This window comes from Malaclemys terrapin, chromosome 4 (genome assembly GCF_027887155.1).
Source record: "Malaclemys terrapin pileata isolate rMalTer1 chromosome 4, rMalTer1.hap1, whole genome shotgun sequence".
Lineage (NCBI taxonomy): Eukaryota > Metazoa > Chordata > Testudines > Emydidae > Malaclemys > Malaclemys terrapin.
This window is the reverse complement of record NC_071508.1, coordinates 116281-141745: the sequence shown is the minus strand read 5'-3', so window position 1 is coordinate 141745 and position 25465 is coordinate 116281. Positions and strand designations below refer to the sequence as shown.

The 25465-nt window shown below is 57.5% G+C and overlaps 1 long non-coding RNA gene and 1 pseudogene across 1 annotated transcript; both read right to left on the bottom strand.

Moving 5' to 3' along the window:
• Positions 1-123: 123 nt before the first annotated feature.
• LOC128837386 (ataxin-2-like protein) lies at positions 124-12481 on the bottom strand (annotated as a pseudogene).
• A 1337-nt stretch (positions 12482-13818) lies between these two features.
• Positions 13819-23761, bottom strand: LOC128837389 (uncharacterized). Its single transcript, XR_008444934.1, has 2 exons — positions 23472-23761; positions 13819-14728 (listed from the first exon to the last, which is right to left on the bottom strand). It is a non-coding gene; the product is annotated as an uncharacterized LOC128837389 (long non-coding RNA).
• Positions 23762-25465: the final 1704 nt, after the last annotated feature.

Here is a 25465-nt window from a genome sequence, read left to right as displayed (position 1 = left end):
GCAGAAATGAAGGGAACAGAAGCCAGGACTCCAACCCCACCCTTCCACAAGTGTAACCCCTCCTTAGGCTATTCTCCTCCCCTCACAAGCCCCCACAGACTCACCCCAACACCCACCATGGAGTTAGTTTAAAATTTTATTTTATTTTTTTTTTCCACTTTTTAAATATTTTTATGTAATAAAAAGTCGGTGTTCATCAGTCTGGTCTGCTCCTGTGGTCGCATGACTAGGGGAGGGGAGCCCAACACTCTGTTTAACAGCCCGATTGGAGTTATAAATAATAGAAAATAAAACCTTGGCGGCTCCAGGAGCCAGGGGCAGGTGGCTCTTGCCGCTGCACGCTCTGCAAACCAACAAAAAAGGTGCTTGGTAAAGCCCCGCCCCCAGCTATGGCCCCGTAAGGGGCAGGCTGGGGGTTCCACCTCAGGGCCCGGCTGCCAGGCCGGGGCGCACACAAGGGGGCAGAAGGAGCAAACCGGATCCCGGGCAGGGGCCGGCACTGGGAGTTCAGTTCACAGTCAGGAATCGAGGCTTCAGTTTCCAGGGGGGTGGAATGGGAGCTGCTGGGATGGGTGAGACTGAACTAGAAAGAGAGCAGAGATTGTTAGTGAGCAAAGCAGGACAGGAGGCCGAGCACTGGACCCCCACAGCAGGGAGACAGGGCTGCAGCCAGCCCGCCTGCCCACCCCGGGCCTGGAGCCAGGTGGCCTATCCACCCCACTGCATAGAGGCCTCCCCAAGCCCCACCCACAGCACCTGCTGCAGGAGGAAGGCGAGAACATGCCCTGCCCTCACCACGCTCATCTCCCAGGGCAATGAGCACTGCAGGCCTGTCACACTGATGCCTAGACAGCCCCCTCACTGCAGGCCTTCACATTAGGGGCCGGACCCTCCATCATCTCCCTGAGCTGGGGGCTCAGTTCTGAGAAGGAAGGGTAGCCCCTCAACAGCTTGCCAGCATAGGGGGTGGGGGGTTACTCTGGTACCAGCCTGGCCCATCACACACACCCACCAGTCCTGAACCTCTGAGACATCCCCCCACCCCCAGCACTGACCTTGATGGTGTCCTATATAGGTGTATGGAGATGGTGTGGAGGCTGAGAGGGTGGGCACCCCGCTCTGTGGCACGCCGCCTTGGGGGGGCCCCCCATGGGTCTGCGAGGGGTGGAGCAGCATGACCTGGGGGGGATGAGGCGCCCCGGGGTGGGGGGGCGGTGCTGCTGTTATTCCAGTCTGGACATGGGCCTGTGGGAGGGGAGAGCAGGGGGATGAGTGTTGGTGGGTGGGGCCCGTGTAGTGCCCGCAGCCCTGCTGCCCCTGCCACCTACCTGGGTGACATGGGCCATGTTGGTGTAGCCGTGCTGCAGCTGCTGGTGGGCGTGGATGGCATAGACAGCCTGCTGTGGGAAGCTGCTCTGGGGGGACTGGGCACTGGGCCCTGGCGTGATGGAGGGCGGCGTGGCTGTCAGCGTGGCCGTGTGGTACAGGTTCTGCTGCTGCTGGGCACTGGCCAGGTGGGGCGGCTGTCCAGCCTGGTGCTGCGCCAGGACACAGGAATGTCGTGAGCCGGGTCAGGGAGTCAAACACCTCCCCACCCACTCCCGTCCCCCTCAGCCCCGGGGGACGTCCCCCCTCACCTGTACGGGGCTGGGGGCAGCGTGCTGCGCCTGCTGTTGGTTCCCTGTCGGGGTGGTGGCTGGCTGAGGCTGGTGGGGGTGCAGCTGTGTCGCATGGTGGGGATAGGACTGATGAACTGTAGCTGGAGAGAGACACCCAGTCAGACCCCGAGCAGCAGAATTGGCCCCAGCCCCCGGGGCTCCCCGGCCCCAGCCTATAGACTCACCATAGAGCGTCTGGGGCGTGGGCTGCTCCGAGGGGGGGTATTGGGGCGTGGAGGACGACACAATGGCCTGGGGATGGCTGCCAGATGTCATCATGCGGGGGTTGCTCTGGAGCATCGGGGCAAAGACAGGCTGCAAGGGAAGAACCAGGCCTCACGGCTGTTAGAGGGACCACCCCTGTGTGCTCACCCCTCACTGCCTCCGGCACACCCCTCTGCCCCCAAAGGCTGCAGGAGCCAGGCCCCGTGACTGTTAGACTATCCCCACACACTCACCCCTCTGCTCCCAGATGGCCCCACTGAGGCCACAATGGGACAGAAGGGCCCTTCTCGCTTCACCCCCATGCTCCTCCCTCCCCTCCCCGTGGCCCTTACCTGAGAAGGGTAGTGCGCCATAGGCTGCATCATGGTGGGCTGCCCCGTGAACTGCTGGGGGTTATAGGAAATGTAGGAGGAGTAGGGCGTAGCTGCTACCAGGGGGGGCCCTGCCGCCGCTGCCGCCTGCATAATGGGGGGTGCAGATGTCGGCTGATGCTGGTCGGAGCGCTGGGGTGGGAGGGAACCTGTGGGAAAAGGAGCCAGCTGCTCAAAACGGACCCCAGAAGCCCCTAGGCTGTATTGCTGCCTCAACCCTATGGTGAGGGACCCTCCCCTCCAGCCCCACGCAATGGTCCCTGCTGCCATCTCTCCCCAGACATCCCATCACTCCAGTGGATCAGCATCTGCTGCCCTGGGAGGGGCTCCAGGTTAGCCCCACCCACCAGGGAGGGGAGCTCTGTCCATGCTTTAGCCAGCCCCCCCATCCCATCACTGCAGCTGGTGCCAGACTTGCTATGCCCCACTGAGAAACGCCAGGCTCACCTTTGGCTCCTCGGTACTTGCCCTGCTGGCCAGGCACTGAGCTGGAGACAGGATATGGGTACATCTGGGGCGCCTGCAACGAGAGAGCGGCAGCAGGGTGGTTACCTAAGAACAAGGCGAGCTCCCCTGCCCCCTCAGAACCCAGCTCCCCCCATCCCCAAACACATTTACCCACCCTCTGCAGCTCCCCCTTCCTGCCCTCTTCCCAATGTGCCCCCGCCCCCCCTCTGGATAGGCCCTGCTCCCCCCATCCCTGCAGCTTCCCCATCCCCCATTTCCTTCCCACTCCCTCCTCCCCACCCCAGACAGGCCTTGCTCCCTCATCCCTGCAGCCTTCCCCCCCGCCATCCCTGCAGCTCCTCCCCCCAGCTTTCCCAGTGTGCCCCCACCCCCCTGGACAGGCCCTGCTCCCCCCCACACACACACACACAGCTTCCTCATCTCCTGCTGCCAGTGTGGCCCCCCTCCCCTCCCCCATACAGCGATGGGGGGCTCACTTGGACGGCAGGGCTCATGTGGATCTGAGGTATGTAGGAAATGTACTGGGGGCTGTACATGCCCGTCTGGCCGGCCGTGATCACTGGGATGGAGGGAGTGGAATGGGCACGAGGGCCCGGTGACGTGGGGGTGCTCGTTGACTTGTTCTGGAAGCAGAGATAGAGCAGGTGAGCATGGGACCCAGCCAGATCCTCACCAGCGATGGGGAGGACCAGCAGCCGCTGGAGCCAATGGGGCTTCCACTCCCTCCAGCCCAGATCACTCACCACAGAAAGCAGCGTTTTCGAGGGGTTGAACTCCTTGGCATTGGGATTCAGGGTCGATTTCTTCACTTGCCTGAAACCAATGCAGGACAAATCAGGGTTAAAAACCCTGGAGAGCCCAGCGTCTCCCTCCAACCCACTTCCCCCCCAGTGGAGCCTGCCATGCCCCCCCCCCCCACTCCCCTGAGTGCAGCCTGCCTTGCCCTCCCCAACCTGTGAGAGAACCCCTGGCCCTCCGCTGCAGACTCACTCAGACACAGGCCCCTCCTCTTTGTCCTCGGGCTCGCCCTTGCCCGGGGGGCTGGCCGCCTGCTGCTCGGCCACCTCACACAGACCCTTCTCCTCTTTGCCACTCTCCGGCAGCAGCTCCAGGCTGGTCCCGCTGGGCTTTGGCACCATGCTCATGGTGGTCGCCTCCTCAGGACCCTCGCAGATGCCCGGCTCAAGGGACTTCTCCTTGCCCTCCAGAGGCTCCTTGGGCCTGGCACTGAAGGACTCCAGGCTGGTCTCTGGGGAACTGCTCGGCTGGAGCTGTGGGGGAGCCAGATACTCGTGGTGAGGCCAGCCCAGACACGCCCACTCCCCCCACCCTCCCTGCTGTCACCAGGCCTTACCTTGAACTGGGCCCCAAACTTGCGCAGCTCCTCCAGCTGGGTCCGCTTCTGCTCATTCTGCAGCCCTGCTGTGGAGAACAGAGGAGTGAGCAGAGGGGCTGCTGCAGCCTCAGGGTGCCCCCAGCCATAGGGAACCCCCACTCCCCACCCCAACCCCCCAGCCTCACTAAAGCTCCGCCAACACAGACGGGTTATGCTTCCATGAGGGGGACAGGTCACAGAAAAGACCCCCAACAGGAGGATGCAGGCCCCTGCATCTTCTCCCCAGGTCCCTTCGCTTGGGAAGCGAAGCTTGGAGCAGTCTCCCTCAGGGGCACACACCAGGTTCTCAGGCGTCACAGGGTGGCTGGGGCCCGGCCCTGTCAGTGCTGACTCCTAGACGCACACACACACCTTTGCTGGCTGCCTTGTTGAGCTCACATGGCCCCGTCACTTCCAAGGTTCTGCCAGGATCTTTAGCCACAGATGTGGGAGCCTCTTTCCCTGGGAGGGGAAAATGGAAATCCCTTAACACACTACACTGCCCTGCCCTGCCCCACCCGACCCCTGCTCCAAGGCACAGCTCCCCAGGCCCATCTCCTCACAGCAGCCACAAGAGTCCCCAGAAGCCCCACGCTGCTCCCTGGGCCTTACCCTCAACAGCAGTGGCCGGCACGGGGGCGGCTACTTTGGGAGAAGGGGGGGTTGGGGAAACACTCGACTCCAGGCCAGTTCTGGCCTCCGACGGGGATGCGGGTGCTGCTGGCATGGCAGATCCCACCGGAGAATCCTGGGAAGAGACTGGAGTGGCTGAGGCAGACTTGGGAGAGCGAGGAGGGTACATGCGGCCCACTGCAGGGAGAAACATTAGAGACCGGGTGAGAACATAGGTCCTGATCCCCCCCCCCCACATACACAGCAAGAGACACAGGGACAACCACACAGACTAGGGCTCTCAGACTCTATAAACCACCACCCTTGTCTCCAGCAGGGCCCTGCAGGTTAACCCTCAGCCGCTCCTCCTGCCCACCGGGCTAACAGTGACTGGGGCAATGTTCCAGCCGCAGACCCCTCTCTAGCCATCAGAGCAGAAAGATCCCCACCCTGCCTACCTGCAGGGGGAGCTGCCGAGACCTCCACAGGGCGGCTTGACGGGGAAGACATGGTCTTGGCACCCCGGATGGGACGCTGGGACTTCGGAGACATTCGGGAGGGTCCTGGAAAGCAAGCAAGCATAGGAGGGGGTTAGAGGGCTGGTGAAGCAGCTTGGACACAGTCCCTGACCTTCCCAGAGAGCAGTGTGCGAACTCCGGGCTGAAGGGCACTGGAGACCAGCCTCAGGCATTGCTAGAGCCTCCTAGGAAGCCTCTCATGTAGGTCCCCGGATCTCACCTCCATTGATCCCTCGCTGCTCCGGGACAGGACTAGAGTTGCTGTCTGGATGGTGCGCACTGCCCCGGGGAGGGATGGACCCCACCCCTGGCCTCCCACCCCGGGAGCTGCTGCACCGGACGCCTCCTCGCGAGCCCTCTCTGACGCGCTGTGGCAGCGGGACATACTTGCCCTCCCTGCAGACACAGATGGAAGAGGAGTTACATCGGCTCCCACACCCTCCCCACCCCACCCCACATGTGTGCATGCGCCTCTCTCACCTGGAGGCCAAGCTGGGGCTGTCCCTGCCAGACACCTGCCTCTGCACAGAGCTGTGTTTCTCCTCCTCCGTCCGGCCGTCGTCATTCTCCATGGCAATGCGCAGGCGGTACTGGGGGCTCGACTCAATCTCCCGGGCCAACTGGGCCGCCCGGGCTTCCCGCTGCCGGAACTCCTCTGAGTTATCTTTCTCTAGAGGGACGCTAGGACAGGGACAGACAGAGACAGGCCTCAGTGCCAGCTGACCCTCCCAAGAGCTGTACAGGATGACACTATGGCTCAGAGCTGTCTGAAGCCCCCCATTTTGGGTGGCAATTGCTGCTCTGGTCTCCACTGGAGGGAGCCTGTTTCTGGAATTCGTTTGCCCATCTGAGCACAAGGGGGATGAAAATCACCCTGCACGCAGAAACCCTGGGTCACTTTTGTGGTTCAGATGCATCCAGACACATTTTCTTACTAAACAGTTTAATCTGGATGTTTTCTTAGGAAATTTTATACCAAAAAAAATCTACATGAAAGGGACATCAACTCCAGATGAAGGCAGTTAAAGAAAAGGAGTTAGAAGTAGCTCCAACTCCTGCCCTACGCACCTATCCAAGGTCCTCCAACCTGAGCCAACCCCTCCCACCGCACACACGCACCTGCCCCCGAGGCTCCTATCCATTTTTGTGGGTTCAGAACCGCCTGTTCCTTTTCTAATCTCTCCCCCACCACCCCGTTCTGCTACGTGAAAGGCCCACAAGGACAAAGGAAACAGTATCCGATTCCCCAGGGCAGTGGTTCTCAACCCCTGGCTTGCAAGCCACATGCGGCCCAATCGGTATACAGCTGCAGCCCAACTCACATCCTCAGGGCCATATAGGTAGTATATATATTGTGTGGATGCTGCCCACAACACACGTACAGCTGCATATACAGCCCACGATGGTAAATAAGTTGAGAACCACTGGCTCAGGAAAACAGAAAGATGGACTAGACAAATCCCCAAAGAAAACAAGCTGGAAACGGATCATTTTTTGCGTGGAAGAAGAGTGAACAAAATCCTCCTGATGGAGGTGTGACTTTAAATGAAAGCCAGCCTGGGCAGCTTGAACTTGGCTATTCCCTCACTACTGAGAGCTACACCCTTGTTCTTTCAACGGAGCCATGTGTGGTACTGCAGTTCTTCTCAAAAGGGGCAGCCCCTTTGGCCTTTGTAGCCTGATACAAAGGCACTGGACCCAAGAATCACACACTCTTCCCCAAGAGCGACAGCTCCCTCCCACACAGAGCCCAGGCCCACACTCACGTGTAGGAGGACAAACTACTGTCGTACGTTGTCTTCACACCATAGTTCTCTTCATTAAACTTGAACATCTCATTGGGATCCCAGCCATTAGACTGCAACAAGGACAAGTATTAGATACAGGCTCTGCAGAGCCCCCAGCGCTGAGCGCCAAGCAGCAGAAAGGATCTGGGTACCCCAGAGCCCTCTCCCCATGCTAACCCCTGCCCACCTCACCTCAGGCCCTGAATGCAAGGAGGGGCGAAGTCTTACCATGTCAGACTCCAGGTCGTAGTCGTCACTGTTGCTGTCCCCTCCTTCCCAGCGCTGCAGCACCTTCTCTTTGTGCTCCCCGTTAACCTTGGAGTTCATGGCGATGGCAGAGTCCGTGAACTTGTCTAGGAGCAGACAATGGGCCATAAGGTCTGCCACCCCCTCTGGGTGACCCCCCAGCCCCAAGCGGGAACAGGCCCCATCTAGAGGGCCAGCATTACCTTTGGTGGCGTAATTGAAATCAACATTACGGAAATGCACCAGCATGACATCGGTGGGCTTGAAGACCATGGTGTCCACAATGTCCTCCCGCTTAGGTCCCACCAGCTGATCTGGGGTCTTCCTGTGCACCGCATCCACAGCAAGCTCGAACTGCAAACAGCCACCATTACTGCACACTGTGCCCCTGCCCCAAGAACCGGCCTCCCGCTGCCATGGGGGACCCCACATGTTCACCACAGAGCTCAGACGCTCTGCGCCCTGCCCCAAGAACCGGCCTCCCGCTGCCATGGGGGACCCCACATGTTCACCACAGAGCTCAGACGCTCTGCGCCCTGCCCCAAGAACCGGCCTCCCGCTGCCATGGGGGACCCCACATGTTCACCACAGAGCTCAGACGCTCTGCGCCCTGCCACAAGAACCGGCCTCCCACTGCCATGGGGGACCCCACATGTTCACCACAGAGCTCAGACGCTCTGCGCCATGTCCCAGGAGCCAGCCTCCCGCTGCCATGGAGGACCCCACGGTTACTCCTGGGGGAATTCTGTGCCACTGCAGAATGCAGAATTTCCTGTTTGCCCCGCAGAATTTCAGGCCACTGGTCTCTGCAGAGCTCAGATTGCAGTGAGCAGAGCGCCCAGCCCAGCTGGGTTGGAAGCTGCATGCTTTTTGATCCTCATTCTTGCAGGGACTGGAGAGTGCATGGGACAACCCAGCCAGCTCTGGCAAAGGGTAAGGAAGGGCACGGCCGCACCACAACATGTGCCCCGGTGGGACAGTAAAGAAGTTGGGGGAAGTAAAGGCTCTGGAGGGACTGCTGTCTGGGCTGGGGGTTGCCCCGTGGTTCAGCTCTGGGGGGAAGGGGGTGTGGGTGTCTGGGCTCTGGGGACCCAACAGCTCCCTCCAGCCCCCCAATCTGGAACTGGGTTGTTGTAGGGGTTTCTTTAACTATTTACTCCTGGGGGAATCTTTTTTGCTGTTGTCTGTATTGTTGACAGGTAAGGTATTTTGATCATATTGTGTTATTTTGACAAATAAAATATACAGAATTTTAAAATATTGTGCACAGAATTTTTTATTTTTTTGGCGCAGAATTCCCCCATGAGTAACATGTTAACCACTGAGCTTAGATGCTCTGTGCCATGTCCCAAGAGCCAGGCCTGCCACTGCCCAGGGGGACCCCAGATGTTCACCACGGAACTCAGACACTGTGTGCCCTGTCCCAAGAGCCTGCCTCCTGCTTCCCAGAGGACTGGCCAGCCACGGGGACCCCAGCATTCCACTATCCCCCCCGACACTTACCTTAGAGCTGAGAGTTTTAAAAATCCCCTCAAAGGTGCTGCCATTTTTCACATTCACATCACACGTGGAGCCCTGGGGACAGAGCCAGAGATTAGCACTGTCTGGGAAAGCACATACCACAGGGTCCAAGGTTCCCTCCAGTAGAGCACAATCTGTTTCTCCTTCACACCATCCCCACCCCCACTGCAGCTCCCAGGGTCCCCCGGCCCACCCCCCAGAACTGGGAGAAGAGAGGAGATGCCCAAAGGGAATCACTCTGGGAAGCAGCACACTCTCTCACTGGCACCTGTTACACAGGGTCCTACTAGACTCACGGCTGCCCAGCACGCCAGAGGCTCGTACTATCCTAGCCCAGGCAGCACCACTCAGCTGGGAGCCCACCACTGTGACCCACTGTGAAGGCAAGAACTGCCAGAGCCCAGGGGCAGCCTGCAGACTGAGATGGGGTGAGACCTTTGGCTGTGAAACTCCCAGACCACCCCCAAGAACTTCTCTTTCTACAGCAGGACGCACACTGCAGCCGGTGACCTCTCCCCAGTCTCTCTGAGGACAGTGGCAAGTGTGTGTGGGGGGGGGGGGGGGGGCGGGGGGGGGAGGAGGAGGAGGAATCCAGGCCTCCTGCACAGGAATCCGTTTTTGGATGCTGTATGCCGCGCGTCGATGCTCTGGTGATGAGCACAGGCACAGAAGTGGACAGCATTACCTCCCAATCTGCAGTGCCAGCCTGGCCTTCAGCTCCTTATCCCTCCGGCCCCTGCCACCAACACAGCTGCTGCTCCTTTCCTCTCTTCCCACAGGCCCAGGTCCACCCCCCAGCAGAAAATACCCCACACCGCCCCTCTCTCTCCAGATCCCCCCCTCCCCACACTCCCATGGACATGTCCTGCTGGATGACACACGCACCCCTTCACCTCCCTCCCTAGTTCCCAACTCAAAGTCCAATGCTGGGAACAGGGAGTTTCTGAGAGAGGGGACAGTATGACTGTCCTCCCCCCAAAGCCAGAAACTCCTCCCCGCCCCCGAGACCCTTGCAACAGCCTGCTCCTGAATGGACCATGCTAGGCAACCCCCTCAGCATTGGAACAGGAACTGACAGCACTTACCACGACAGCCGTCAGGAAATGCAGCATTCGAGAATTGTTATAGACACCTTCGAACACCTATCATTAACACAGTGAGATGAACCCATCAACAAGGAGCAATGAATACACAACCTTCATCCCCCAGGCTTCCCCTGTATGCACCGCCCTCAGCACCCGGGTTAGGAGCCAGGGCAGTTACCAGGATGAGTGGTGTACTAACAGCAATCACCTCTGTGATGCTACACTTACAGGGCATGCTTGGGGTACGACTCCAGGGCCAGCCACGTGCTGCTGTGTGGAGACGCAGGCTTGGGTCCTGAACGACCCCCAAACTTTGGAGCCTTGAGCTCATGCCAACCCCATCGGCACCAGCAGGCCCAGAGTGAGCCTGCCCCCTCTTTTCCAGGAGGAGACAATCCAAGGATTCACAGATCTTAAGGCCAGAATGATCAAGCCTGGCCTCCTGCGTAACCCAAGCCAGAGAATCTCACCCAGCAACCCCAGCACATGGCCCAGTGAGAGGGAAGAGACAGCACTGCAGGGAAACCTCCTCCAAGGTGGATCTGAGAGAGAGACAGCTGGATGTCAGAGTCCCACTGGCGACTCTGTACTCCCACTAGCACTGCAACGCCCCTGAAGCTGTGCCTTATGCACCGCCCCTCTGCCCCCCATCCTGCTACAGGGACTGAGCGAACAGCTCTGCTGAGGGTAAATTCTGGCTGCACTTGTTACTGCAGAGACACACGGCAGAGGATCCAACTTCAGGGAACCAGAGAACACATCTTTGGACTTGGAACGAGACCATGAACCTGAAGCAGAACATCTCTTCTAAAGCAGTTTTTCAGAGCAGAACACACACACCTTCCCCGCAGTGATGGGAAGCCAATGGGGAGGTGTTCAGCTGCATACTTGGAGTGAAGGGGAGGGACCAACTTAAAAGCACAGATACCCTGGGACTGAAGGCAATTATGGGACCTTTCACCTCTAGAGTTCCAATCTGGCCCTGGGTTGGAGGAATAAATTGGCTCAGAAGATATCAGGGAAGGAGATATGGGACTTTCCCCTCCACAGGGCACTAGCTCCAATCTGGACTGACTGGCTCAGTGGGTGAGGAATGGCATCTGTCTGGCTCACTGGGGACTCCTATCACACTAGTGTCCCTTGAGATCAAAGGGAAGCAAGTGCTACCAAAACACTATGAGACACACTCATTAAGATCTGGGCCACAAGGAAGCAGTTAAAGGTCAGAGTGCTGGGTGGCAGGTCGGGTCCCTCTCTTCTCTAGTACACATTTTTGGGAAACATTTGAACTTGAATTACGATGCAGAAAGTAGGAAATGCCAGGCAAGTCCAGCAGAAGCCTGTGGGAAGAGCAGTACAGAGAAGATATTGTCTGAGGCATTAACGGAGGCCAACACAAGCATCTCCAGCCCATGCCATGTTCTCAAGAAAGAGGAAGGGCCTGCCCAGCCACCCGCGGCTGCTGCAGAGGAAAAGAGGCTCTCGACCAGGAAGTCAGTACAACAGACAGCCTGGCTCTCCTGGGAGACCAGCATCAGGTTCCCCCCTCTCCCCTTTAGACAGAGCCTCAGGTACTTACTGGAGACTGGGGAGGCCCCTTCCCTGTGCTCTGCCCCCTGAAAACAAATCACAGGTAGAGCTAGTTACAGTAGCACTGCGCCGCCGGGCCCTGACACCCCCCCACCCCGCTCCCGCGAGGGGCCCGCGCCCTCCTGGCAGGGCTCACCAGGCTGGCAGCCCGGACGCCTGGGTCCCAACCCTGCACTCCCAGAACTCGGGGGGGGGGGGAGGGGTGTCGTCTCCCTCTCCCTCGTGCCGCCGCCGGGCGGGGATTGGCTGCAGAACCGGCCAATCAGCACCAAGCTCGCGCTGTCCCCCACCCCACCTCCCCGCCGCGCGCGCGCGCAGTCACGGGACCCTCCCGGCGCCCCCCCGGGCCGCGACCCCTCCCCCCCCGGACCCGGCTGTTACCTGGTGCCGCCGCCGCTTCCTCCGGGGCCGCCGCCGCCGCCTCCCCCCCCGCCCAGGGCCGCCGTCGCGGCCCGCCCCGCCCCGCCGCTGGGGCTGAGGCTGAGGCTGCCGTTGGGGCTGGGGGCGGCCCCCGGCGGGGGGGCCTTGCGGGCGGGCGGGGGCCCGGCCTGGGGCACGGGGCCGCCCGGGGGGGGCTGCGGGGGCAGCGGCTGCGGCTGCTTCAACATGGCGGCGCCGGCGCGGCCCCAGTCAACCCCGGCGGGGCGGGCGCGAGCGAATCAGCCACCCGGCGGGCGGGCGCGCGCGCGAGGCGGGGAGGGCGCGAGGCGGTGGGCGCGGCCGTTGGCGAGCGGCGCGCGCGGGCCGCGGGGGAGGGGGAGGGGCGTTCGGATCGGAACCCGGCCCGCGCGCTCTCCTCGAGGCTCCCTCCGCACAATGAGCCTGTGTGGACGGAGAGGAGAAGGGGCAGCGCGGCGGGGAAGCCAGCTCAGTGCGCCTGCGCCGACGGCACCGCCAGCCGGGCACATCCGCACCGCGGTGATGGGTCGCACCACGTGATCCAAAAGCGGGAACTTTTTGATCCTTCCGCCGAGGTAAGAAGCCCATTCGCGGCCGCTGCGCACGCGCCGCACCACAGAGCGGAAGGGAGGGAATGGCGCTGCCTCGGTACGCATGCGCGAGGTGTGACCGGGTCTCCGGGCCCGCTACGCGTTTGAGGAAACCTTCCGGCGGCCCTCGGCTTGTGCGCCTGCGTACAGCGTCACGTAGCCGGGGGGAGGGAGCAAGCACCACGGCCTCTGCGCGTGCGCGTCCCTCCCAAAGACCTTCCGCCCCACGCTGCGCATGGGCCTCCTGGGGAGGGAACTTGCCGGAGTTGGGGGCAGGTAAAGCTGAGAGCGCAGGCGCAGAGTGATCCCTCCGCCGGACCGCCTCACAGAGGGGACGGGAGAATGAGTCCCGGCTCCTGCCCGCGCAACCTGAACACCCCCCCGTGACGTGTACATGTAACCCTGGTTACATAGACACCCTGTGCCCTCGGAGGGGCAGGGGAGCACGTGGGGGGTGGAGCTGGGCCAGGGGGCAGGCGGGGGAGGGGGCAGAGGGATACGTGTGGGGGGTAGGGCTGGGCCAGGGGGGAGGGTGGCAGAGGGGCACGTGAGGGGTGGAGCTGGGGGAGGGGGGCAGAAGGGTACATGTGGGGGGTGGAGCTGGGGGAGGGGGCAGAGCATCCGGTGGGAGGTGGAGCTGGGGGAGGGGGGCAGAAGGGCACGTGTGGAGGGTGGAGTTGGGCCAGGGGGGAGGGCGGCAGAGGGGCACGTGTGGGGGGTGGAGCTGGGGGAGGGGGCAGAGGGGCACATGGGGGGTGGAGTTGGGGGAGGGGGGCAGAAGGGCACGTGTGGGGGCCAGAAGATATTTGAGATGGTCACAGAGTGCCATGCCAGAACAGACCCTGCAATTATTTCCTCTGACCTCCTGTATCACAGGCCATAGGACTGCCTTGAATTAATGCCTAGTTGAACTAGATCAGCTCTTTAAGAAAAATATCCAGTCTTGATTTAAAAGCTGTCAGTGGAGTAGAATCAGTCAGGACCCTTGGGAAACTGACCCAGTTGTTAATTACCCTCCCTGTTAAAAGTTCACACCTCACTTCTAGCCAATCTAAGGCCATGGTTACGCTGGCAGAGTTTTTTTTCACCGAAAGTTTTGTCAATGATCAAAAAGCGCTAAAAGAAAATTGTTGTTTCGTGTTGTCTTCCTCTGACAGCAGAGTGCATCCACACTGGGGGCAGTAGCATCAACAAAGCAATGCATTGTGGGGAGCTACCCCTCAGTTCAGCTCTCCACCTTCAAGTTTTGCAAGGAAGTACTTGTGATTTTTGTGGCCTAGGACTCAATGTAAGCAAATGATTAAACTGCTTGTTTACTTGTTGCTGCCATCTCCTGTCACAATTTCCAGGAAACAAATAAAAAGTGCTTATCATTCAAAAAATTTTGCTTTTATTGCACAAAAAACTACACCAGCACACACACACGCTTTGGGGAGGGGGAAGAGGTACCGGGGAGGGCTGACTTTCAGAGTTGTGTGTTAGTCCAGCCAGGGCCGGCTTTAGGCCAATTCCACCAATTCCCCCGAATCGGGCCCCGCGCCTAAGAGGGCCCCGCGTCCAGTGGCAGGGCTGCCCAGATTGGGGGGCAAGTGGCAGAGAATCCCTTCCCTGGCTAGAGGCACCTTTTTAATTTTTACTCACCTGGAGGCGCTCCAGGTCTTTGGCGGCGGGTCCTTCAGTGCCGCCGAAGACCCGGAGTGAGTGAAGGACCCGCCGCTAAAGACTAGAAACACGGCCGGGTGAGTACAAGCCCCACGTGGTTTTTTTATGTGTTTTTGTTTTTGTTTTTTTTGTCAAGTCATCCCTGTCGGGGCCCCGTCGAAACTGTTCGAATCGGGCCCCACACTTCCTAAAGCCGGCCCTGAGTCCAGCTATCATTTGAAAAGGTGTCCGTGGGGATGGAGTGAACAGGAAAACGAGAAGTCCCAGACTGTGGAAAGGAATTTGCGGGTGGAGTTTGGGGAGGGCATAGGAAAGAGTTCTGAATGTGCTGAAGGGAAGGGCAGGCACCCATCTGCTCAGTCTGGAGTATTATGAGGGACCGAAGCATCTCAGTTTGCTTCTCCATAACTTTAATCATCCTCTCCATTGCATCCCTAATGAAAGCCTCATTTTCTTTTCTGTCCAGCCTTTCCATTTCCCTTCACTGCCTGCGTTCCCTCTTTTCTGCATCTGATTATTGCAGCATCTCCTGGAACATATCTTCCTTGCTCCATCTTGGATGCTTTCTTATCTGGTGGAGGTGCTCTGCCAGTGTGTAGGGGATGCCTCTGAAGGCCACATCTGCAGAAGCACAAGGAACAATACACAGAAGCATGATTAAATATGCGCACAGCATTGAAACAGTACAGTAAAATACACCTCTAGTAACATACCAATCACTTTCTCACTGACCAAATGCCAGCCAACAGCCCAAACGTGGTGAGTGTACCCTGGGGCAGGGGGCATTGTATGTGGGGAGAAAATCAGTATGAAACGGTTGTGGTACAATTGACTAGGGACAATATTCTAAATTTTCCAACCTTTTCCATGGGGGGGGGCTCATACCAGCTATCTCACTCCTGAGGGTAAGCAGGGAAGCGGGGGTGCATCTACTACACGCTTGTGGCTTCCGCCCCGATCCCTATGCTGCTCACCTGGGTGCCCCTTTGTCCCTGCACAAGTGATTGCAGAACGGCATGGGAAAGTTTCCTTTAATGGGGGAAGGAACAAAGCAGCTCTGCCAAGAAACCTTCAACAGAGGATTGCCAAGTATCTCCATGGTACTGCTTAGCTGCACAGGGAAATGTCTAGCACATAGAAACATAGCCATTTCTATGCCCTCAACCCACCTCAGCCCTTCACAAAGCAAAACCACTTATCAGGGGGTCTCTGCTCCTGCTTCTTGCTCGCTGCAGTGTGACGGCCAAGACTGGCTAGATATCTTTGGAGTGGAGAACAGCTCCTGACTGGACGCACCAAGCTTTGAGAAATCTGCCTGTAGGTATCAAAAGTCCTATGGCTGGAGTGCAGCTGTGACTGCACAGCCTCCTCTCCCCAAATACTCAGCAGCAGGGCCAGCTCCAGGCACTAGCTTACCAAGCAGGTGCTTGGGGTGGCCACTTCAAGAGGGGCGGCACATCCAGCTGTTCGGCGGCAATTCGGCGGATGGTTCCTCACTCCTGCTCGGAGCGAAGAACCTCCTGCTGAATTGCCGCCGCAGATTGCAATTGCGGCTTTTTTTTTTTTTGTTTGGCTACTTGGGGCAGCCAAAACCCTGGAGCTGGCCCTGCTCAGCAGATCCACATTGGTCCAAACGGGAGAGCGTTTGCCGCATGGAACCGCCATGGTCAGCTGGGAAGATATGATGTGATGTGAGCTTTCCACACCAAGCAAACAGGAAGTGGAATTTCAAAATTTCCCAGGCCTTTAAAGGAGGAGGGGCGGACAGTTGCTTACCTGGATGCAGGGTAGTGGAATTGGAACTGCTGATCAGAGCGGTCAGGATGGGCATTGTGGGACACTTTCTGGAGGCCAGGTGATAAAAATCAAGCGTGGTGTCTACACTGGCACTTTGGTGACAATACTTTTGTTAAAAGGCCCTATGACTCTCGTTTAGGTGGTTTTATTTTGTCACCAAAACTGAAGAGTTTTGTCACCGAAAGTGGCCTTGCAGTATTGTTTCATCACCAAAAGCTGCCTTTTGGCAAAAAACAAAAAAACTCTGCAGTATAGACAAGGCCTAACTGCAGTTTCATGTCATTGCCTCTTCTCTGCTAAACTGAAGAGCTCTCTGTTATTAAATTTCTATTCCCCACGTAGGTACTTATAGACTGTGTTCAAGTCACCCTCTTTGTTAAGCTCACTAGATTTAGTTCCTGGAGTCCGTACTATACGGTGTGTTTTCTAATCCTTTTATCATTCTTGTGGCTCTTCTCTGAACCTTTGCTAATTTATCAACATCCTTTCTGAATTGTTGGCACCAGGACTGGACACAAGATTCGAGCAGTAGTTGCATCAGTACCAAATACAAAGGTAATATAACTAGTCTACTCCGACTCGATATTCCCATTTATACATTCAGGGATCACATTAACCCTTTTAGTCACAGCATTGCACTGGGAGTTCATGTCTGAATGATTGTCCATCATGACACCCAAATCTTTTCAGGGTCATTGCTTCTCAGGATAGAGTCCCCTATCCTGTAACCACAGCCTATATTATTTGTTCCCAGATGTCTGACTTTATATTTGGCCATATTAAAATGCATATTGTTTGCTTGTGCTCAGCTGATCAAGCAATCCAGATAGCTCTGCATCAGGTGACCTGTCCTCGTCAGCTGCACTGGTGCTTTTATGTTCTCTTCGAGGTCATTGATAAAAATGTTATAGTGCAGGGCCAGGAACTGATCCCTGCAGGGGCCACTGGAAACAGACCTTCCCCCTATACAATTATATTTTGAGGCCTATCAGTAAGCAAACTTTTAATCCATTTCATGTGTGCCATGTTGATTTTGTATTGTTCTAGTTTCTTAATCAAAATGTCCTGCAATACCTAGTCAAATACCTTACAGAGGTTTAAGTATATTAAATCAACAGTGACTTATATCAAACTTGTAATCTCATGAAAGAAAGCAATAAATTAGTTTGACAGGATTTGTTTTCCATAAACCCATGTTGATTGCCATTAATTATGTTACCTCCTTTAATTCTTTATTCATAATAGAGGCCTTTATCAGCTGCTCCATTATTTTGCCTTGCATCGTCAGGCTGACAGGCCTATAACTACACCTCTACCCCGATAGAAAGCTGTCTTCGGGAGCCAAAAAAATCTTACTGCGTTATAGGTGAAACCGTGTTATATTGAACTTGCTTTGATCCGCCGGAGTGCGCAGCCCCGCCCCCCCCGGAGAGCTGCTTTATCGCGTTATATCCGAATTAGTGTTATATCGGGTCACGTTATATCAGGGTAGAGGTGTAACTTGGTCATGGCATTTACCCTTTATAAATATTGGCACATTATTAGTTGAAAAATCAATATTAATGGCCCAACTAACTCCTTGGATAGCTCTTTTAAAACTCTTGGTTGCAAGTTCTCTAGACATGCTGATTTTAAAATGTCTAAGAGTTTAACATCTTCTGGAATTACTGTTGGAATATGCAGTATTTCATCATCATGTGCCAATCGTGGGGTGTTACGTAGATCCCAATCCTTGATATTCCCGCCACAGACTTATTATTAGCATGAACAATTATTTTGATTAATTACCATCACCCACCCCCATGCGGCTATTATAATCACACACACCACTGCCCCTGGGCCTGACCCCATCACTCCCCGCTTCTTCTTAAAACAGCATTTGAGTCCCGCTGGCTTGCAGCACAAACTGATCCGCTGTGAGGAAGCCTGGGATGTGTTTTTAACTCTCCTTCATGTCGCTCAGGATGTCCTCATTTTCCGAACAAATATTGAATCTCTTTTTCAAGCCTGCAGAACTCAGGGCTGTCTTTTGGTTAATTGTGCTTTGTGTGGCACCGGGAAGTGAGAGGGGGACATACCCTCAGCCCTCAACATGAACTGCCAGCACAAGGCTGGGACAAAAGGGTCTGAGGCAGTCTTGGATGTATAAACGGGAGTAGCGTGTAAGGAAAAGGATGGGCGGGGTTACCTGTATACTGGATACTGCATCCAGGGCTGGTGTCCAGATTTTAAAAGGATGTTGAAAAATTGGGGAGGATGCAGAATAAAACCACAAAAATTATTTGAGGCCTTTGAGGGAGAGCCTTAATGAACTCAGTCTGTTCCACTTATCCAAAATCAGATTGAGAGATGACAGGATTATGGTGCAGCAGGACCTTCAGGGGACAAAATACCAGGTACTAAAGGACTCTTTACTCTAGCAGAGACAGGCAGAACAAGAACCACTGGCTGGAAGCGGAAGCCAGTTGAATTCCAATGAGAAATAATCACCCTCACAGGTATAAATGTGTGCCTTACTCACTGGAACAAACTCCCAAAGGAAGGGGTGGATTCTGCATCTCTTGATGTCTCCAGATCCAGGCTGGAGACCTTTCTGGAAAATGCTTTAGCCGAACCCCTCCTGCACCCTGCCCCCCAACTCCCTGCCCTGAGCCCCTTCCCACAACCCAACTCCCTGCTGCACACCAACCCTGAGCTCCCGCTGCATCCCGCACCTTTCCGGCACCCCAACCCCCTGCCCTGAGCCCCCTGTCGCACCCCACATCCCTCCTGTACCCCAACTCCCTGCCCCGAGCCCCTTCCTGCACCCCAACTCCCTGCCGCACCCCAACCCTGAGCCCCCGCCACATCCCGCACCCCAACTCCCTGCCACACCCTGCAACCCAACTCCCTGCCCTGAGCACCTTCCTGCACCTCGCACCCCTCCTGCACCCCAACTCCTTGCCCTGAGCCCCTTCCCGCACCCAACTCCCTGCTGCACACCAACCCTGAGCTCCCACTGCATCCCGCACCTTTCCGGCACCCCAACCCCCTGCCCTGAGCCTCCTGTCGCACCCCACACCCCTCCTGCACCCCAACTCCCTGCCCCGAGCCCCTTCCTGCACCCCAACTCCCTGCCGCACCCTAACCCTGAGCCCCGTCGCACCCCACACCCCTCCTGCAACCCAACTCCCTGCCCTGAGCACCTTCCTGCACCCCACACCCCTCCTGCACCCCAACTCCTTGCCCTGAGCCCCTTCCCGCACCCAACTCCCTGCCACACCCCAACCCTGAGCCCCGTCGCACCCCACACTCCTCCTGCACCCCAACTCCTTGCCCTGAGCCCCTTCCCGCACCCAACTCCCTGCCACACCCCAACCCTGAGCCCCGTCGCACCCCACACCCCTCCTGCACCCCAACTCCTTGCCCTGAGCCCCTTCCCGCACCCAACTCCCTGCCACACCCCAACCCTGAGCCCCCTGTTGCACCCCACACTCCTCCTGCACTCCAACACCTTGCCCTGAGCCCCATCCCGCACCCCAACCCCCTGCCCTGAGCCCCCTGCCACACCCCTCCAGCACCCCAAATCCCTGCCGCACCCCACACCCCTCCTGCACCCCAACTCCCTGCCCTGAGCCCCTTGCTGCACCTCGCATCCCTCCTGCACCCGAACTCTTTGCCCTGAGCACCTTCCTGCACCCCAACTGCCTGCCGCACCCTGCACCCCAACTCCCTGCCCTGAGCCCCCTGCTGCACCCCAACTCCCTGCCCTGAGCCCCCTGCCGCATCCCTCCTGCACCGCAACTCTCTGCCTTGAGCTCCCTGCTGCACCTCGCACCCCTCCTGCACCCCAACCCCCTGCCCTGAGCTCCTTCCTGCTCACCACACCCCCTCCCATACCCCGCACCCCAACCCCCTGCCCCAGCCCTGCATGCAATTTCCCACCCAGATGTGGCCCTCTGGCCAAAAAGTTTGCCCACCCCTGATCTATAAGTACCTACATAGGGAACAGAGATTTGATAGTACAGGTCTGTTGAATCTTACGCGCATTTAACATGCGCGATTTCAGCTTTACGCGGTCGGCAAAAACAAAAAGAAAAAAAGAGAAATATAACAATTTGAATACTGTACCTGTAGTGCGGGCGATTCCACCCGCCAGTCAACTCAATGTAATTTTGACTATATGCGGTTTTCGCTTTACGCGCTAACTGCGGAACAGAACCCCCACATAAGATGAGACTCGCCTGTAGAAGGCTCTTCAATCTAGCAGACGTATGGTACGTCTTCACTACCAGCTGTATTGGCGGGTAGCAATTGATTGATCCGGGATCGATATATCACATCTCGTTAAGACGCGATATATCGATCCCCGAATGCGCTCACCGTCGACTCCGGAACTCCACCAGAGTGAGCGGCAGTAGCGCAGTCGATGGGGGAGCCGCGGCCGTCGATCCCGCACCGTGTGGACCCCAGGTAATTCGATCCAAGATACTTGGACTTCAGCTACGCTATGCATGTAGCTGAAGTTGCGTATCTTGGATCGATCCCCCCCCCCCCACAGTGTAGACCAGCCCAGAGATGTAACATGATGCAGTGTCTGGAAACTGAAATTAGACAAATTCAGATTGGAAATAAGATGCAAGTTTTTACCAGGGAACAATTTAGCAGGGCTGTGACAGCGATTTCTAAATCAAGATTGGATGTTTTGCTAAAAGATCTATTCCAGTTCAAACAGGAATTAACTCAAGAGAAGTCCTATGGCCCGTGTTATACAGGAGGTCAGACTAGATCATCACAGCAGGTTTTTCTGGGTTTATCCAGCCCACCCTACTGTACACTGAACCAAACAGGATCTTCCAGTTGATGCGGTGGCCAACAGGGCAAACATGATCATGGATATATAAACAGGGAAGTATCAAGTAGGAGCTGGGAAGGGGAGTTACAGCATCAGTGAGATCATTACTGAATACTGTGTCTAGTTCGGGTGTCCAGACTTCAAAAAGGATGTTGATAAATTGGAAAGGGTTCAGAAAATTCACAAGATCAACGCATGGTCTGGAAAACCTGCCTCACAGAGAGACACTGAAAAAGCACAAATTATTTAGCTTATAGAAGAGAAGGTTAAGAGGTGACATAGACTCAGCCTTTAAGGTAGGGTTACCATATTTAAAAAAAAAAAAAAAAAAAAAAAAAAAAAAAAAAAAGACACTCCATGGGCCCTGGCCCCACCCCTTTCCCACCCCCAGCCCCGCCCCAACTCCGCCCCTTCCCCAAAGTCCCCGCCCTAACTCCCCCTCCTCCCTCCCAGCCACGCGAAAAGGGCTGCCCAAGCGCTACCGGCTTCACAGTTTGCCGGGCAGCCTCCAGACCCTGCGCCCCCGGCCGGCACTTCCCCAGCACAGCTGGAGCCCGGGAGGGGAAGCGCCCAGCTGGGGACGCAGGGTCTGGAGGCTGCCCAGCAAACCGTGAAGCCGGTAGCGCTCGGGCTTCGGGCAGCCCCCTTGCCTCCGGACCCTGCGCCCCTGGCCGGGCACTTCCCTTCCCGGGCTTCAGCTGCTCTGCTCCTCCCCTGACTCAGACTTCGGCTCTGTTTAAGAGCCAAGCTGCCCGAGCACTCCGGCTTCAGGCAGCCCCCTTGCCTCCAGACCCTGCGCCGCCGGAGCAGAGCAGCCGGAGCCCCGGAAGGGAAGTGCCTGGCCGGCGGCTCGGGGTCCGGAGGCTGCCCAAAGCCGGTAGCGCTGGCTCGGGCAGCTTGGCTCTTAAACAGAGCCGAAGTCTGAGTCGGGGAGGAGCAGAGCAGCCGCGGGAGAGGAAGTGCCCGGCCGGTATTTTTCCCGGACATGTTCGGCTTTTTGGCAATTCCCCCCGAACGGGGGTTTGATTGCCGAAAAGCCGGACATGTCCGGGAAAAACTGGACGTATGGTAACCCTATTTAAGGTCAGAAGGGACTACTGTGATCATCTAATCTGACGTCCTGCACACTGCTGTTACTGACATGTTGGGCCTACATCGGGAGGCAGTTTCTCATAGCAGAGGGCTCTTTAATTCAGCACCTAGATGCTGGAGCGGGACACATTCATACTGGAAGTAAGGCACAAGTTTTTAATGGTGATGATAATTAATCATTGGAACAACTCACTTAAGGATGGGCTGGATTCTTCATCCCTTGAAGTATTTAAATCAAGCCTGGATGGCTCCTGCTACAATTAAGGCACAAATCAGGGACACTCCGTTTCCAGTGCCGCCTAAATCAAGACAGCCACCCCAAAACCAACTCAATCCAAAGCTTTAGCAACATGGACCTGCAAGACAACTGACCACACCTCCCCAGCTGAAAATGACAACAGGTGTGCGACAAACATGCAGGCCCCAGGAGGCATTTGTGTGGGGCCCACAGGTGTATTCAGATTCTCCTGACCCTCAGCTTACAGTTAAAGAGTAAGTGGCTAAACCTCATGGCTGTAGCGATAACCTTCCAAAAACAACCAATGCTGAGGGTAACCAATGCTACCTGAGTCCATCTCTTGGAGATGGAGGAGCTGCCACAAGTGTGACTAACAGCACCACTGCCCTGAGTCTGCAGAGAGCCTGAGCCCATCGCTCTGCGCTGCAAACTCCCCTGGCCCTTATTAATCTGATTGGCGCCTCAGCTCTACTGCCCCAGGCTGGTGCATCAGCTGTAATGGGGGCAGGGGGGCCTTTGGGGTTTGAAGTATCAGGGGTTAGCCGCGTTAGTCTGTATCCACAAAAACGAGGGGTCCGGTGGCACCTTAAAGCCCAACCGATGTATTTGGGCATCCGCTTTCGTGGGTAAAACCCACTTCTTCAGATACCCACGAAAGCGGATGCCCAAATACATCGGCTTGTCTTTAAGGTGCCACCAGCCTCCTGGCGGGTTTGGGGCGTGGGAGCTGCACGGGGGAGGCAGCGGGGTGGGGGCGGGGAGGGAGGGGCAGAGGCGGGAAGGGGGCGGGGCTAGGACGAGGCCCGTTCCCTGCCCCCCCCATGGCCCGGCGGGCAGTCGCTCCTGCAGGGGACGCGCGAGCAGCGCGCGGCGCTCTGTCCCCGCGTGGGCTGGGCTCTATGGCAGGCGCCGTTCCATTCCCGCTGTCCGCCACCACTTGAGGTTTATGGGGAGCGGCCGCTCTAGCTCGTTCGCTCTATGGTGTTTGCTGTTCGTGAGATTCCTTCTAGCCTGACTTCCCTGCCTCTATGGTAGAAGTGTGGCGCTCTAGGCAGTTCTCGTCCCTCCAGCCCCTCATCTCTATGGTGCGGATCGCCCATAGGAGGCGCTCTGGCGTAGCCCCTCGACCACTCTATGATCTGTAAAAAGCAACACCGAGGCCTGTGGCCGCTGATAGAGGAACCGGGTGTTGGAGCCGGAGCTTGCGTGGGCGCATGCGCGCCTGGCGAAGTGGGACTTCACCCGCGAACGCTCCGGCCCCGGCCCGGCTGTTGGTCTGTGCGGTGAGACTCGGCCCGGCCCGGCCCCGGCCCGGCTGTTGGTCTGTGCGGTGAGACTCGGCCCGGCCCCGGCCCGGCTGTTGGTCTGTGCGGGGCCAGGACTCGTTCCAGCGCCAGACTCACCCGGCGCCTCTGAGCGATGGTATTTGCCACCCGCAGCTGTCGCTCTAGCGAACGAGTCTCCTCTCTATGGTAACTCTGCCCGCAGGAGTCGCTCTAGCCCCGCTGCGGTATCGCCGCTCTAGTCTCAGTCTAACTCGTCTATGGTTTTATGCCGGCTGCACGAATCGCTCTAGCCCGTAACCGCCTCCGCTCTATGGTGCTGTTGTTGCGCAGCCGCTCTAGTCCCGCTCTCTGTGGGATGGGGTTTCCGGTTACTTCCCGGAAGCGGAAGCCTAGACCTGCGACGTAGGGACGGAACACCCGGAAGCGGAAGTGACGAAAACAGGGCCCTGTCCCCTCTTCGCTGTAACGGAGACAGGCTCGGAAGCTGCCGCTGCCGAGACTCGGGAGGAGCCGGAGCCGCTTGGCGGGATGGTGAGACTCGGCCCGGTCCGGCCCCCGCGACCCCGCCTGGGCTCCCGTTGGGCCCCGACCCCGGCCTGGTGCGGCTGGAGCTGGGCAGGGACCCGACCCCCCCCTTCCCTCCCCCCCCCCCCGCTCAGCTGCTTCCCCGCCGCGCGGCCAGTTCCGTCACTGCCTGCAGCTGTGGGATGAACTGGGAACAGCCGCTTGCAGGGTGACACCAGCGACAGCCTGACACCCCTGCGCAGGGTGACACCAGCGACAGCCTGACACTCACGTGCAGGGTGACACCAGTGACAGCCTGACACCCCTGCGCAGGGTGACACCAGCGACAGCCTGACACCCCTGCACAGGGTGACACCAGCGACAGCCTGACACCCCTGCGCAGGGTGACACCAGCTACAGCCTGACACTCACGTGCAGGGTAACACCAGTGACAGCCTGACACCCCTGCGCAGGGTGACACCAGCGACAGCCTGACACTCACGTGCAGGGTGACACCAGTGACAGCCTGACACCCCTGCACAGGGTGACACCAGCGACAGCCTGACACTCACGTGCAGGGTGACACCAGTGACAGCCTGACACCCCTGCACAGGGTGACACCAGTGACACCTGTTACAGCCGACACCAGTTACAGCTGTGACAGCCAGGTGACAGTCGTGCACAGGGTGACAGCCTGTCACCTGAGCCAGACTGGCAGGTGGGGAACGTGGGGACAAAGAGCAGTTCCCTTACCTGGTTGCAGTTTGTTACCACAGCGTCGGCGCATCCGTTTCTGCAACGTTGGCCAACCTAATAATTTACAATTGTGACTTGTAGACAAGGTGTGAGTGAGCTCCCCTTTGACAGCTGGTGATGAGCTGGGGAGAGAAAAAGGCTTCAGGCCCAGATTGTATTTACATGAACACATCCACTCTGCCTTGGTATCCAGCAGACAGAGCTGTGCTGCCCAACTGATCAAGTTTGTCTGGTGTTGGGTTACAGCAGGAGTCATTAAATGTTGTTATTGTAGGAGTAAAGGGCAACAGAACTGCGCTTACCCTGTCCTGATTGAGGGGGTTACTCTCAGCCCTGGCACCTCTAGACTTGGCAGTTCATAGCCCCAGGGCCTCTGGGTTTGCCACATCAATGATTAATGTAAAAAACTTGCTGGAGCCCTGGCACTTAATTGTTGGAACCCCAGCACCTTTTTCATTACAAATTAAGCATTGCTCACCGTCAGCTGAACTGCACTCGGTAAGCAGGGGGTTGGATGCCAGATCCCAGCGTAGAGAAAGGGTGGGGGACAGGTGTTTTGCTTGGTGGTGTCAACTCTGCCTAAGAGTCACAGGCGCCATTTGACCTGCCCCTCTCCCTGGTTTAAGGATAGAGCTGATTAGGCTCCATAGTCTTTTGGTTTTTTAAGTGACCACTGATAATCTAAGGGCGTAGACTTGTTGCAGGACAGCATTTCTGTGGAAGACCCTGTCCAGGCTGCACTAGCAGTGAGGTTCCCCACTGAGAGTTGGTGGAACCTCAAGAGACCAACTCGCAGAGCTCACAGTGGGAGGTGACGGCGTAGGGCCGTTGGCAGTGGAGTGAATGGTGGC